General features: G+C 39.1%; 1 long non-coding RNA gene across 21 annotated transcripts; it reads right to left on the reverse strand.

Annotated features, from left to right (window-relative positions):
• Window positions 1-1,937: 1,937 nt before the first annotated feature.
• On the reverse strand, window positions 1,938-8,061 carry LOC119278091. Of its 21 annotated transcripts, none has more exons than XR_005137544.1 (8): window positions 7,213-8,061; window positions 7,012-7,144; window positions 6,837-6,936; window positions 4,815-6,510; window positions 3,859-3,911; window positions 3,690-3,777; window positions 3,230-3,596; window positions 1,938-2,436 (listed from the first exon to the last, which is right to left on the reverse strand). It is a non-coding gene; the product is annotated as an uncharacterized LOC119278091 (long non-coding RNA). The 21 variants fall into 21 exon arrangements; XR_005137541.1 differs by having other exon boundaries at window positions 4,815-6,294; window positions 6,414-6,510; window positions 6,837-7,144; XR_005137552.1 differs by having other exon boundaries at window positions 4,815-4,946; window positions 5,569-5,639; window positions 6,167-7,144.
• Window positions 8,062-15,295: the final 7,234 nt, after the last annotated feature.

Raw genomic sequence — 15,295 nt, forward strand, 5'->3', positions numbered from 1 at the left:
GCCCAATCTTGGGAAAGAATTAAATTGATGATTCGCAATTGCCCTACTCATGGTTTGAATTTATGGATGATCATACAAAAAATTTATGTCGGTTTGAACTTTGCTTTTAGAAATCTTTTAGATTCGGCCGCGGGAGGCACGTTTATGGAAATTATATTAGGAGATGCTACAAAACTCTTTGATAATATTATGGCTAATTATTCTCAATGGCACACCGAAAAATCTACTAGTAAAAAAGTGCATGCTATAGAAGAAATCAATATTTTGAGTGGAAAGATGGATGAACCTATGAAATTATTTGCTACTAAGAGTGCTCCTATTGATCCCAATGATATGCCTTTGTCTACTTTGATTGAGAATAATAATGAATCTATGGATGTGAATTTTGTTGGTAGGAATAGTTTTGGAAACAATGCTTATAGAGGAAACTTTAATCCTAGACCGTTCCCTAGTAATTCCTCTAATAATTATGGAAATTCCTACAATAATTCTTATGGTAATTTTAATAAGATTCCCTCTGATTTTGAGAATAGTGAAAGAATTTATGATCTCTCAAAAGTATTTTAATGCCTTGCTTGAAGAAAAATTGCTCAAAGTTGATGATTTGGCTAGGAACGTTGATAGACTTTCGCTTGATGTTGATTCTCTTAAACTTAGATCTACTCCTAAGCATGATATCAATGAGTATCTCAAAGCCATGAGAATTTCTATTGATGAGTGCAAGGAAAGAACCGCTAGATTGCGTGCAAAGAAAGATTGCTTTGTAAATGCGTGTTCTTCTAGTTTCAATGAAAATAATGATGAAGATCTTAAAGTTATTGATGTGTCCCCTATTAGATCTTTGTTTTGCAATATGAATCTTAATAATAATGGGATTTGAGATGAGTCAACTTTAGTTAGAAGGCGTCCCAATAATTCAGAGTTTTTAGATCTTGATGCTAAATTTGGTAAAAGTGGGATTGAAGAGGTCATGACTTTAAATAGCATTGAACCCACTATATCGGATTTCAAGGAATTTAATTATGATAATTGTTCTTTAGAAGGTTGTATTTCCTTGTTGCAATCCGTTGTTAATTCTCCTCATGCTTATAGTCAAAATAAAGCTTTTACCAAACATATCATTGATGCCTTGATGCAATCTTATGATGAAAAACTTAATTTGGAAGTTTCTATACCTAGAAAACTTAATGATGAGTGGGAACCTACTATAAAGATTAAAATTAAATATCATGAGTGTTATTCTTTGTGTGATTTGGGTGCTAGTGTTTCCACAATTCCAAAAACTTTATGTGATATTCTAGGTTTCAACTAGAAGAACGCCCGTGCTTTGCAACGGGGCCACATTAACTTTAAGAGTTCAATATTAATATTCTCATACATATCAAGTGACATTGACGACCTTTTTTTACCATCAAATCCTCACATACACACACTCTATCCCCCCCCTCTCTCTCTCTCTAACACACGCACATATCCATCTTATTGGGTACGGGGCCATAATCCATCTATTTCACACACACACGCTAGTGCATAACAATATGGATTATTTGTATTATATTTGCCACTACAACTGAGGGAATTAATTTCATGTAAATCGGCCAGCCACAGCTCCAAGAATATGCGGAGGAGGTGGCCCGGGTAAGGTTAATTAATTTAGATTGAGTGATTATTTATTTTTTAATTAATGTGATTGAGTGATTTAAGGTAAGGTTAATTAATTTAAATTTGATCTTTAGAGATTGTTCGTGATTGATTCTACATTACTAAATAACTTGCGCCAGTATGGAAAGTTCTGATTTATTCAGATTTCTTTCATTGTGTGAGAGGGTGACGTGAAAACAATCACTTATTATTCACCTCAAGCACTACTTTAATTCAAAGAACATAAAAATGAGGAAAATCTGAACAAACATAACCATTTGAATTTTGCACACTGCTGAGATCCATATTCAGTAATCTTGATTTTCAAACAAGCCTATAAATGTTTTTGGAATAGTTATGGTCAGAATGGGCCATATTTTTTTTTTTGAGATTTGAACAGTACACAAAAAATCCTCACATAGCAACCTGTACATGAAACCAATCTAAAGCAACAACTCCTAAAGATGTAGATCAGTCCTACTCCGTAAAGGCCCAAGCTTTGAATTTCCCCAAGAACCACCACCCCTGGGCTATCCTTGCACCCAAACCTAGAGGGACAAGAAGAGAGCAGAGGTCGTGTAGTACCAGATCGACGGACTACTTGCGGGCATTCAGGGCCATGGCGGCGCTGGCAGCACGGATCTCCCTCCGTCACCAAAATCACCATGACCCGTTGCTCCTCACACAGCCCAATCCAAGATCGCAGATAAGGTACTTGCCCTGCTCGGAGCCGCAGCCGTCGTGCTCCATCGGTGCCATCCTTCCTCTTGGTTGCCACCGGAGAATCCCTCATCTCTGCGGCATAATTATATTTATAGGTTACTGAATATTAAGAACATAGATCAAGAAAGGAAGTGGGTCTCTCCCATTTTTTTCCTATTTTCCATCTAGTGGCTAAAAGATAACGTGGTGAATAAAAATATGTAGGCAACGGAGAATAAACCTGAGTTTAGCTGCAACTTACATCACCCTTATGAAGGTGCGCATGTTTTTTAATCAACTTTGCAGAAGTAAACACAACTTTGGACACCCATTACAAGTATTTCTTCAACTCGATGGTGATGCTCGTCCCCGGCATACTTAACCTAAAAGACTGCACTATGGTCCTAGTAACAACGGTGATAGATCAATTGACCGAATATTTCTTTTCTAGTCTGTCAAAGTGTTTTCTTTGTTGCAACAAAAACAAGAAATGTAAAACCAGTGATAGTATTATTATACCGGTGGAACCAAAGTCAAGTATACTGTCATAACATCATATATGTGTTTGCATTTTGCTGGACCTGTTATGACAGGGATGGCCTTGCTTTAAATAGAGCATGTTCAAAGTGTCAGAGTTCAATCAAACTCGACGAACTCATTGATGATGTCCAATTTACTAGGAATTGGGTTCTCTCATCCAAAGCTTCCACAACTACTTAGTTCTACCTAAACAAGGAAGGCATGGACAAAGAATTTAATTCCACGCGTTGCATAGTTTTAAATCACATGACAGATGTACCAAGCATTCATAATTGTACAAAGTAACTACGAAGTCTTCCCGAAAGAATAAATCCACACACGCAATCAGCTAAACAAAAATATTTACCTCCAAAAAAAGGATGTATGGTGAGTTAGTGCTTGCACGGGTTCATATTTTCCTTACTCCTGGTTCACTCTCCCCAATATACTTGTTCAATTGATCAGGCACCTAAAGTTCTAGAAAAGGAAACATTGCACAGTTTATACAGAACAAAAATTAGGTAGAAAGAATATGGAAATGTCAAAATAAATTATCATTAGTGTTTTCCCACAACCTGGAGATCCAAGCAGCAAAAACGCAGCTCGCATGAATGACAACAAAAAGGGAAGGTGAAACCATAATTTAGGTATTTAAAGCAGTAACATGAAAGATGACTTGGAAACTTGGTTGTTGTTTCACCTGCAAAAATAGTAGTGTCACTGCAGGAGCCCTCCTGGAAAGACATGTTAAAAATATCCATTAGTAGGTGTGATCATCATTACCAAAATTCATTTGAATTGTACAAAGAAGATAGAAAATCACATACTTATGCTTTTAAGTGCCTGTGCTCGAATTCTCGTGTAGTCCCTGCTTTACTTCCCATGAAATTGATCAAGTTTTCCTTTAATCGACAACTTTCAAGGAAATTTGAGAAGTCATCACACAGAAATTTAATTGATAAGAAATAAACTAATCAAGGCAGCCATTTTTTTTACCGAAAGTCTGTCGGTTAATGTTCTCTTCATCCACCATGACCTGCTCTGTTTTCCTGTGAAATCCACAACTACAAAACTAATGTTTGTTTCTATGATGCATGAAATCGAATAGATAGCACAAATGATCAGCTTATTCAACCTTTCCCTGAATATAGTATAAAATCTAACAGAAAACTTATGCGTGAAATTCTGCACTAACCGGAAGAAAATACTCTAATAATTTGCACTTTGGTTTTGTATGCCAATATATATATATATATATATATATATATATATATATATATATATATATATATATATATATATATATATATATATATTTCAGTCACTTCATATAGAGTTATGTATTTATGCTCTGAACGTCAATGGTTACAATAGAATTTATAACTTATTAGTTATGTGCATGTATTATTATTGTCTACCGGGTAACATCAGAGTTTTTGGATTCATTCACTAATGTTGTCTTGTACAATGTATATTCCACAAACACATAACACATTTACTCCAAGACAATTTTGATTGCCTATAGCAACTGGGTCCAACAAAATATTCGTTATCTGGTTGTGAGGCACCACCAATACATACTATTTGAGTAGACATAGAATAAAACAAATTAGTTGTTCCCCAGTAATATGAAAAATAACCTTTTCTCTAGCATTGGACATAGAATCAAGCGGTGATTATAATTTCATCCACTACTTAAATGCACACCATATAGTCAAATTCTTAAATCAAGAATAGAGAATGCATGTTAAAGGGATTCCAGTCTACACAAATCATGGAAAAGTTTCCTTCATTTCGCTAGTAGCTTAGGCATGGATGCATGGTGATATGTACTAATACAAGCTGCAAAGCATGTGCCTAATAATTGGAAATCTAAAACAGTAGACACCTGAGTGTTAATGCAGAATAGCAAAAGATAAAACAGCAGACGAGAAGGTGAAAATTCATGTCACCTTTTTGCTGAAATTCTTGTCATGTCAGTAGCCAAACATATATGATCTCCTTCAAGGCCTTGGAAGGCAATAGTATGAACCGGCTCGATCTACGCCGCTTCAAAATCTTTCTGGATCTTTCATGTGTTACCACTGTCGGCACGAGAAAAAAATTATAGCTAAAGCATAGAGACCATCTGCAAGGTTCAGGCTACAAACAAACATTAACAACCTGATATATTCAAAATACCTTAGCCATAGAAAACACGCAAACAACTTTAACTCTGGATATATGGTATGCGAGTGAGCACAACAACACCTCCTAGGGTCGCCACATGCCTTATCAAGTCTTGAGCTGAAGTGAATTTCCTTGCTAGCACAACCTTTTTTGTTCCAAAAAATTTCGGGTTTTGTCAAACACCGTATCGGATTGTGATATATGTGAAGAGAGATTTAGGTCATTTAACACCACAATATCCCCAAGTAGCAGGCATATTCTTAAGCTTTTGTACGAGTTTCCAAAGAAATTTTGTTGACATATCTAGATTGTCTGAGCAGCAGTATTGACCTTAGATTGCCGGTTGTATATCTCAAACTGAAATTTAGATTTAAACACTTGCAGCAAACTACACAGAAAGTCTCTATCTCAAGAAGAATGCTTACAAGCAATTCCATTCTTTCTTATCCTTGTGTTAACAGATAGTATAGTTTCACTCAAAACTTACATGGTTTAAAAAATGATGCAACCACATGAAGGAAATGCTAGATATCTTACTGGCGTATCCTTGCAAAAGTGAACGACACCTGATCCGCAATTAAAGAAAACACTATACGATCCTCCACAACCTATACTGACGTGGGATAACTGTATAAGAAATCAATGAACATAACTATATTTCTAAACTGTTAACAGAAAGGATGCAAGGTAAGCATAATTGAAAAAGTATCAACAAGTATAGATGACAAAGTCTTCACCTTAATATATCGTTGCCTTGTGTGATGATACAGTGTGACTCTTTGAACAAATTATTCACAAACTAAAAGCCTTATAAGCTACATATTAAGGTGTTGTATGAAAAAATGTTCATTGTTACAAACAATTCGAAGTGATTCACAATGCAATTTATTGAGCCAAATAATATACATTGACAGTCTATTTTCATATGCAAAAAAAACTATATTTCCAGTTGATATGAGCAACTTTTGATATCTTGATAACAAATCCTTCATTGTCTGATCTTGTGTTAAAAATTGCAATTATTCATGCCAATCTCCACTCCCCCAATCATTGTGGTCCGAACGCGAGAACTAAAAAGACCCAACTCCAAATCTATCCATGATAAGAGCAAGGAGAATATGATAGCACTACTCACTGAACAAATTTGGGGAAAGCAAGTTCAGGGTCGAGCCACATCCACTAATATGCCTTGCTTAGGCACCTTGTCGAGCACCAAGAGCCGCTTGTTCTCCACGTGATGGCAGGGTCGCTCCTCCCAACAGCCTAGAAGAAGAGCAGAACTCACGTTACACCCAACTACATGGTGAAGTAAACATGAGGTGGAAAACTAATCCGTCAACATGTTTCATGGCTTGATCCGGCGCTTATTGCGAAGCCTTGACCTGGTCCTCGCCGCCACTGTTGCGCCAGCCAGTGCTCCCCCGGGTGAGTTTCAGCTTGCGCCAGCGGCGGTCGGTGGTGGACGATTCGAGCAAGCCGCTACAGTGTTGGAGACAGTGCGGTGAAAGAAGTTCAGTGGAACACATAATTTAAAAATAAAATCTGTAAATCATCTTCCGTCAAGGTAAATCCATCACCAAGATTTATTCCCTCTGCTAGAGTTTATACAAGAAAAATAGCTGACACACGCTAATAGGGGAATGAAGGGGAACAAATTGAAAGGAGGGGATCTCACTTGAGAGAACCCTTGCTGTTGGTGGTCGCATAGAATAGTCAGTACAACATAGAATAGTTAGTACAACATAGGGTAGTCACATATCTGAACCCATTTCCTCATGATCGGAAATAAAATAAAAGAGCAATACCTTCAGAGCAATTGATTGCTAGCTGTCTAAACTTGGAATCAACTCATGTGCAATTTATGATAGAGGCAGTACAAGCATGTATCGTTATCCTGCTATATAACTGTAGTACGGTTAAAAAGAAAGGAATTTGTCCCAAATAATCCAAGTAATTGGACTGCAAGATGAAGGTGCATACAACATTCAGTTCTGCTAGTGGTCTTCCACACAGAAATTTTTTGTTCTTGAAGCAAGCCAGAACTGAAGAAGTGATAGAGGCTCGGACCCCGGGACACGCACTTGAGCCATGGATTTCGTAGAGCCGAGAAGTGCTGCCACATCTCGGACCCATCAGCTCAAAACGAAATATAGAAGAAGCATAGGGGAAAAATTATAGTACCTTTGTGTACGTGGGATCAATCCACGGTTCCTATGCCTGCAGCCAATTCCCACCAACTGCAGCTCTCATGCCGGTACGCCCGAGCATACTCCCGCTACAGCGAGCGTCGGTGCCAGTCGAGCTCTCCGGCGAGCAAGGCCTTCTCCGTCGCCTTTTTTCTTCACTCCTCCTGCTGCTCCTCCCTGACCTCCCCCTCGTCTCGTTTTCTCTGCATAGGAAGCCATGGCGCCGTCCGAGTTGCAGCTTCTCCGCCGTCCCAAACCGCCGCCGCCGCGCGCCTACAGGTCTCCCCATGGACCGGTTCCAGCCCTCCGTCGCCAGAACATGCGGCTCGGAGTTCGTCGCTGCCGATCGAGCTCTCCGGCGAGCAGAGCCTTCTCCGTCGCCTTCTTTTCCTTCACTCCTCCCGCAGCTCCTCCCTGACCTCGCCCCCTCTTGATTTCTCTGCACAAGGAGCCATGGCACCGCCCAAGTTGCAGCTTCAAGTTGTAGTGAGACGATCGATGGCTCCCGTCGAGGTAGCGCAGGGATCGGCGGCGGCTCCATGTGCGAGGGCGGCGGCAAATGGATGGATCTGCGGTGGCTTGATGTGCGAGGGCGGCGGTGGAGGGATGCGAGTGCGAGGGCGGCAACGATGGGATCTGGTGTGGCCTCCACCAGAAGAAGGTACCCGTCGCTTGGGAATGGAGGTGGAGGAGGAGGCATCGGTGGCGGCGGCATAGGGCATGGATCGGCCGCGGCACAGGGATGGATCGGCCGCGGAGGGGGCGTAGGGCTGGATCGGGCGTGCGAAGGTTTGGTTGGCGGTGGAGACCGATCTGCTGTGGGAATGAGGGATCGATCCTAGGTTTTTTTTTGGCACCAGTTTATTTCGCTGGAGGGTACCGAGTAAGCAGAGGTGGGAGGATAACGAAAATAAAATGGAGGTGGGAGGATGACGAAAATAAACCAGCGAAAATAAACCGCGTGGACTATTCACCAACTGCTCCATTAGAAGTAGAGATGATCTTGATGATTGCTCTTTAAATTTGCACCTTGCAGATTCTACCATTAAAAATCCAATGGGAAGGATCGATGATGTTCTCATTGTTGCAAATAGAAATTTGGTGCCCGTAGATTTTATCGTTCTTGATATAGATTGCAATCTTTCTTGCCCTATTATTCTTGGTTGACCTTTCCTTAGAATGATTGGCGCGATTATTGATATGAAGAAAGGGAATATTAGATTCCAATTTCCATTAAGGAAGGGCATGGATCACTTTCCAAGAAAGAAAATTAAATTACCTTATGAATCTATCATGTGAGCTACTTATGAATTGAGTTTCAAAGATGACACTAGTTAGATCTATCCTCGCTTTTATGCCTAGCTAGGGGCGTTAAACGATAGCGCTAGTTGGGAGGCAACCCAATTTTATTTGTGTTTTTTGTTTTTGTTTTTGTTTAGATGTGTTTTTATGTTTTAATTGGTGTTTGTGCTAAGTAAAACCTATAGGATAACCTATGATGATAGTTAATTTGATTCTGCTGAAAAACTGAAACTTTGCCCGCACGGAATTAGTTTTGTTAAATCACAGAAATGTGCTTTTGCGTTGATTCTTTTTGCTGTAGATCAATAGACAAATTTTCCAGGACTTCCTATTTTTGTAGGAGTTTAGAGTTCCAGAAGTTTGGTTTAGTTACAGATTGCTACAGACTGTTCTGTTTTTGACAGATTCTGTTTTTCGTGTGTTCTTTGCTTATTTTAATGCATCTATGGCTAGTATTAAGTGGTATGAACCATAGAGAACTTGAAATACAGTAGGTTTAACACCAATATAAATAAAGAATGAGTTCATTATAGTACCTTATGTGGTGGTTTTGCTTTCTTTCACTAACGGAGCTTATGAGATTTTCTGTTGAGTTTTGTGTTGTGAAGTTTTCAAGTTTTGGGTAAAGATTTGATGGACTATGGAATAAGGAGTGGCAAAAGCCTAAGCTTGGGGATGCCCGTGGCACCCCAAGATATTCAAGAGTAGCCAAAATCCTAATCTTGGGGATGGCATCCCCTCTTTCGTCTTCGTTCATTGGTAACTTTATTTGGAGCTATATTTTTATTCGCCACATGATATGTGTTTTGCTTGGAGCATCGTGTATGATATTATTATTTTCTTTTTAGTTTTCCACAATCATCTTTGCTGTACACACATTTTGGGAGAATCCCACTTGATTGAAATTTATTAGAATACTCTATGTGCTTCACTTATATCTTTTGAGCTAGATAGTTTTTGCTCTAGTGCTTCCCTTACATCTTTTAGAGCACGACGGTGGCTTAATTTTATAGAAATTGCTAGTCTCTCATGCTTCACTTATATTATTTTGAGAGTCTCTTAGAACAGCATGGTATTTTCTATGGTTATAAAATTGGTCCTAGAATGGTAGGCATCCAAGTTGGGTATAATAAAAACTTTCATAGGAGGTGAATTGGATGCTATGATCAATTTGATACTTGATAATTGTTTTGAGATATGGAGGTAGTGATATTAAAGTCATGTTAGTTGGGTGATTATGAATTTAAAGAATGCTTGTGTTGAAATTAGCAAGTCCCATAGCATGCATGGTTAAAGTTGTGTAACAAATTTGAAACATGAAGTGTCCTTGGATTGTGCATCCTTATGAGTGGTGCTCGGGGACGAGCGATGGTCTTTTCCTACCAATCTATCCCTCTAGGAGCATGCGCGTAGTCCTTGGTTTTTGATGACTTCTAAAATTTTGCAATAAGTATATGAGTTCTTTTTACTAATGTTGAGTCCATGAATTATACGCACTTTTACCTTTCCATCATTGCTAGCCTCTTCGATACCGTGCATTGCCCTTTCTCACCTTGAGAGTTGGTGCAAACTTCGCCAGTGCATCCAAACCCCGTGATATGATACGCTCTATCACACATAAACCTCCTTATATCTTCATCAAAACAGCCGTCATACCTACCTATTATGGCATTTCCATAGACATTCTGAGATATATTGCCATGCCACTTTTCACCGTTTCGTTTATCATCATGACACGCATTACTTTTGTCATGTTGCCATTGCATGATCATGTAGTTGACATCGTATTTGTGGCAAAGCCACTTTGCATAATTTTTTTTTCATACATGTCACTCTTGATTCATTGCGCCATCCCGGTACACCGCCGGAGGCATTCATATAGAGTCATATCTTGTTCTAGTTTTGAGTTGTAATTCATGAATTGTAAATCAATAAAAGTGTGATGATCATCATTATTAGAGCATTGTCCCCGAAAACAAAAAAGAAAGGCCAAAAAGAAAAAATAAAGGTCAAAGAAAAAAAAGAAAGACCCAAAAAAAGAAAAAGAAAGAGAAGAAAAAGAAATAAATAAAAAGGGGGCAATGTTACTATCTCTTTTTCCATACTTGTGCTTCAAAGTAGCACCATGTTCTTCATATAGCGAGTCTCATATGTTGTCACTTTCATATACTAGTTGGCATTTTTCATTATAGAACTTGGCTTGTATACTCCTACGATGGGCTTCCTCAAAATGCCCTAGGTCTTCGTGAGCAAGCAAGTTGGATGCACACCCACTTAGTTTTCTTTTGTTGAGCTTTCATACATTTATAGCTCATGCATCCGTTGCATGGCAATCCCTACTCCTCATGTTGACATCAATTGATGGGCATCTCCATAGCCCATTGATTATCCTCGTCAATGTGAGACTTTCTCTTTTTTGTCTTCTCCACAATCCCCATCATCATATTATATTCCACCCATAGTGCTATATCCATGGCTCACGCTCATGTATTGCGTGAAAGTTGAAAAAGTTTGAGATTATTTAAGTACGAAACAATTGCTTGGCTAGTCATCGGGGGTGCAGAATTTGGGAGCATTTTTGTGTGACGAAAATGAAGCATAGCCTAACTATATGATTGTGTAGGGATGAACTTTCTTTAGCCATGTTATTTGGAGAAGACATGATTGCTTTTGATTAGTATGCTTGAAGTATTACTATTTCTTATATCAATATGAACTTTTATTTTGAATCATTTGGATCTGAACATTCATGCCACGATAAAGAAAATTACATTGAGAATTATGCTAGGTAGCATTCCACATCAAAAATTCTGTTTTTATCATTTACCTACTCGAGGACGAGCAGGAATTAAGCTTGGGGATGTTTGATACGTCTCCAACGTATCTATAATTTTTGATTGTTCCATGCTATTATATTAGCCGTTTTGGATGTTTATGGGCTTTATTTTACACATTTATATCATTTTTGGAACTAACCTACTAACCGGAGGCCCAGCCCATATTGCTGTTTTTTTGCCTATTTCAATATTTCGAAGAAAAGGAATATCAAACGGAGTCCAAACGGAATGAAACCTTCGGGAGCGTGATTTTTGGAACAAACGTGATCCAGAGGACTTGGAGTGAATCCAAGAAGTAGCCGAGGCGGCCACGAGGGTGGAGGGCGCGCCCACCCCTACAAGGCGCACCCCCCTATCTCGTGGGCCCCTCGGACAGCCACCGACCTACTTCTTCCTCCTATATATACCCACGTACCCTGAAAACATCTAGGGAGCCAACGAAAAACAATTTCCACCGCCGTAACCTTCTATATCCGCGAGATCCCATCTTGGAGCCTTCGCCGGCGCTCCACCTGAGGGGGAATCGACCATGGAGGGCTTCTACATCAACACCATAGCCCCTCTGATGAGTTGTGAGTAGTTTACCACAGACCTACGGGTCCATAGTTATTAGCTAGATGGCTTCTTCTCTCTTTTTGGATCTCAATACCATGGTCTCCTTGATCTTCTTGGAGATCTATTCGATGTAACTCTTTTTGCGGTGTGTTTGTCGAGATCCGATGAATTGTGGATTTATGATCAAGTTTATCTATGAGAAATATTTGAATCTCCTCTGAATTCTTTTATGTATGATTGAGTTATCTTTGCAAGTCTCTTCGAATTATCAGTTTGGTTTGGCCTACTAGATTGATCTTTCTTGCAATGGGAGAAGTGCTTAGCTTTGGGTTCAATCTTGCGGTGTCCTTACCCAGTGACAATAGGGATAGCAAGGCACGTATTGTATTGTTGCCATCGAGGATAAAAAGATGGGGTTTATATCATATTGCATGAGTTTATCCCTCTACATCATGTCATCTTTCTTAATGTGTTACTCTGTTCTTATGAACTTAATACTCTAGATGCATGCTGGATAGCGGTCGATGTGTGGAGTAATAGTAGTAGATGCAAGCAGGAGTCGGTCTACTTATCACGGACGTGATGCCTATATACATGATCATGCCTAGATAATCTCATAATTATTTGCTTTTCTATCAATTGCTCGACAGTAATTTGTTCACTCACCGTAATACTTATGCTATCTTGAGAGAAGCCACTAGTCTAACCTATGGCCCCCGGGTCTATCTTTTATCATATAAGCTTTCTACTTTTATTATCTATATTATAAAATACCAAAAATATATTTATCTTATCATACTATCTCTTTCAGATCTCACTTCCGCAAGTGGTCGTGAAGGGATTGACAACCCCTTTATTGTGTTGGTTGCGAGTTATTTGTTTGTTTGTGTAGGTGCGTGGGACTTTTGAGGAGCCTCCTACTGGATTGATACCTTGGTTCTCAAAAACTGAGGGAAATACTTACGCTACTATTGCTGCATCACCCTTTCCTCTTCAAGGAAAACCAACGCAAGCTCAAGACGTAGCAAACCTCTGTTTCTGTTGCTCGGAAGGACCACCATCATCCAATGCCTTGCCAATTTCCTTCGGCTTTATTGATTTTGCATTGTGAGGTCAAACCGACACGAAAAAGGAATATAATTCGCTCTTCAGAAGTCATTAATGCATGATACTGACGAATGCTACTCTGATGAAAGGCAAAGTCATGATACGAGGATGGAATATGTACGAAAAACTGGACGGCTTGACATATTCACACCTATGATGTGGTTACTAAGCAGAAGGCACATCAACAAATTAGAAGCACTGCAAGCTAGACACCATATGGAAGGTTGAATCAATATCACTCTGCCAAGTTAAAACTATCTCGTCATAGATGGCGTTCATCAAACTAGAAACACTACATGCTAGAAATCATATTCAAGACGCAAACCAATATCACACTGCCAACTTAAAGGTGTCCCATCATAAGTGACCGATGCAGGATGCCCAAGAAGAGTAGTTTCATGTAAGAACATGGTGTGATAGACAGATATAGTATGTACCAAAAACAGGAAAGCATGTCATATTCACATGTATCATGTGTAAGCTAAGCAGATGTAGTTTACACTAATTAGGAGCAATACAAGCTAGACACCATATGCAACATGCAACCAGATATCACACTACCAAGTTAGAGCAAGCACCTTGGATGGTGGAGTAGGGGAGCAGAGACTTGGACCTTATAATGCACTAGCAGTACAAGGAGAATCCGTATAGATGCTCCGTTTACATTGCTGCAGAGGACCACCATCATCGCCTTCCTTACTCTTTTCCTTCCTCTTTCTTGATTTTGCCTTGTCAAGTCAAACCCACAAGAAAAAGAAATAAAATTTTCTCTTCAGAACTCATTGATGCATGATACTGACGAACACTACTTTCATGTAAGGCAGCTGCATGATAGGAGGATGGAATATTTAGGAAAAACAGGACGGTGTGGCATATTGACATGTATGATGTATAAAGTGTAAACTAAGCACAAGGTGTTTGAACATGTTAGAAGCAATTCAAGCTAGAAACCATATGAAAGATGAAACCAATATCACTCTGCCAAATTAAAACGGTGCCCTAACAAATGTATTTGACAAAATTAGAAGCAATACATGGCAACAGGCTAGAAATAATATGCAATATGCAACGAATAAAGGTGTCTCATCGTAAGTGATTGATGCAGGATACAGAAGAGAGGTAGTTTCATGTAAGAACATGGTTAACACATAGATGTAGTGTGTACCAAAAATAGGAAGGCATGTCATATTCACAGGTATAATGTGTAAATTAAGAAGATGCACTTTACCCTAATTAGAAGCATTACAAGCTAGACACCATATGCAACATGCAACCACATATCACACTGCGAAATTAGAGCAAGCACCTGTGATGGTGGTGTAGGGGAAGTGCGGTCTTCAAGTACAGAGCTATGTTCAATATCTTCATTTAGGCTTGCTATTTCTTGAGAATCTTGTGGAGAGGATGAAACTGCATTCTTTATAAGACTAGCGCGTCTCATACTAACCCACGGGCGTTACTGTCTCATCATAAGCGATAGATGCAGGATACACAAGAATAGTAGTTTGATGTAAGAACATGGTGTGATAGGCAGATGTAGTATGTACCAAAAACAGGAAGGCGTGTCATATTCACATGTATAATGTGTAAGATAAGGAGATGCAATTTAACAAATTAGGAGCAATACAAGCTAGGCACCATATGCAACATGCAACCAGATATCACACTGCCATGTTAGAGCAAACACCTGGGTTGTGGAGTAGGGTAGATGAGATTTGGAACTTGCACTACAGTAGGAGTAGCAGAAGAATTTGCAGAGATCATCTGTTTCGGTTGCTCCAGAGGACCACCATCATTCCGTGCCTTCGTCCTTTCAGATTTTGCCTTGTCAAGTAAACACACAAGAAAAAGAATGAAATTCGCACTTCCAAATTCGTTGATGCATGATACTGACGAACATAACTTTTATGTATGACAAACACATTGTAGGAGGATGGAATATGTATGAAAAACGCTAAGCAGAAGGCATTTCAACAAATTGGAAGCAATGCAATCTAGACACCATATGAAAGATCCAACCAAAATCACTCTACCAAGTTAGATGTGTCTCATTATAAGTGGCACTTCAACAAATTAGAGGCAATACATGTTTGAAATGATATGCAAGATACAACCAATATTACACTATCAACTTGAAGGTGTATCGTCAGAAGTGATTGATAAGGGATACACAAGAAAAGTAATTTGATGTAAGAACATGGTTAATAGAAAGACGTAATATGTACGAAAAACAGGAAGGCATGTCATATTCACAGGTATAATGTGTTAACTAAGCAG

This window comes from Triticum dicoccoides, chromosome 3B (assembly GCF_002162155.2).
Source record: "Triticum dicoccoides isolate Atlit2015 ecotype Zavitan chromosome 3B, WEW_v2.0, whole genome shotgun sequence".
NCBI lineage: Eukaryota > Viridiplantae > Streptophyta > Magnoliopsida > Poales > Poaceae > Triticum > Triticum dicoccoides.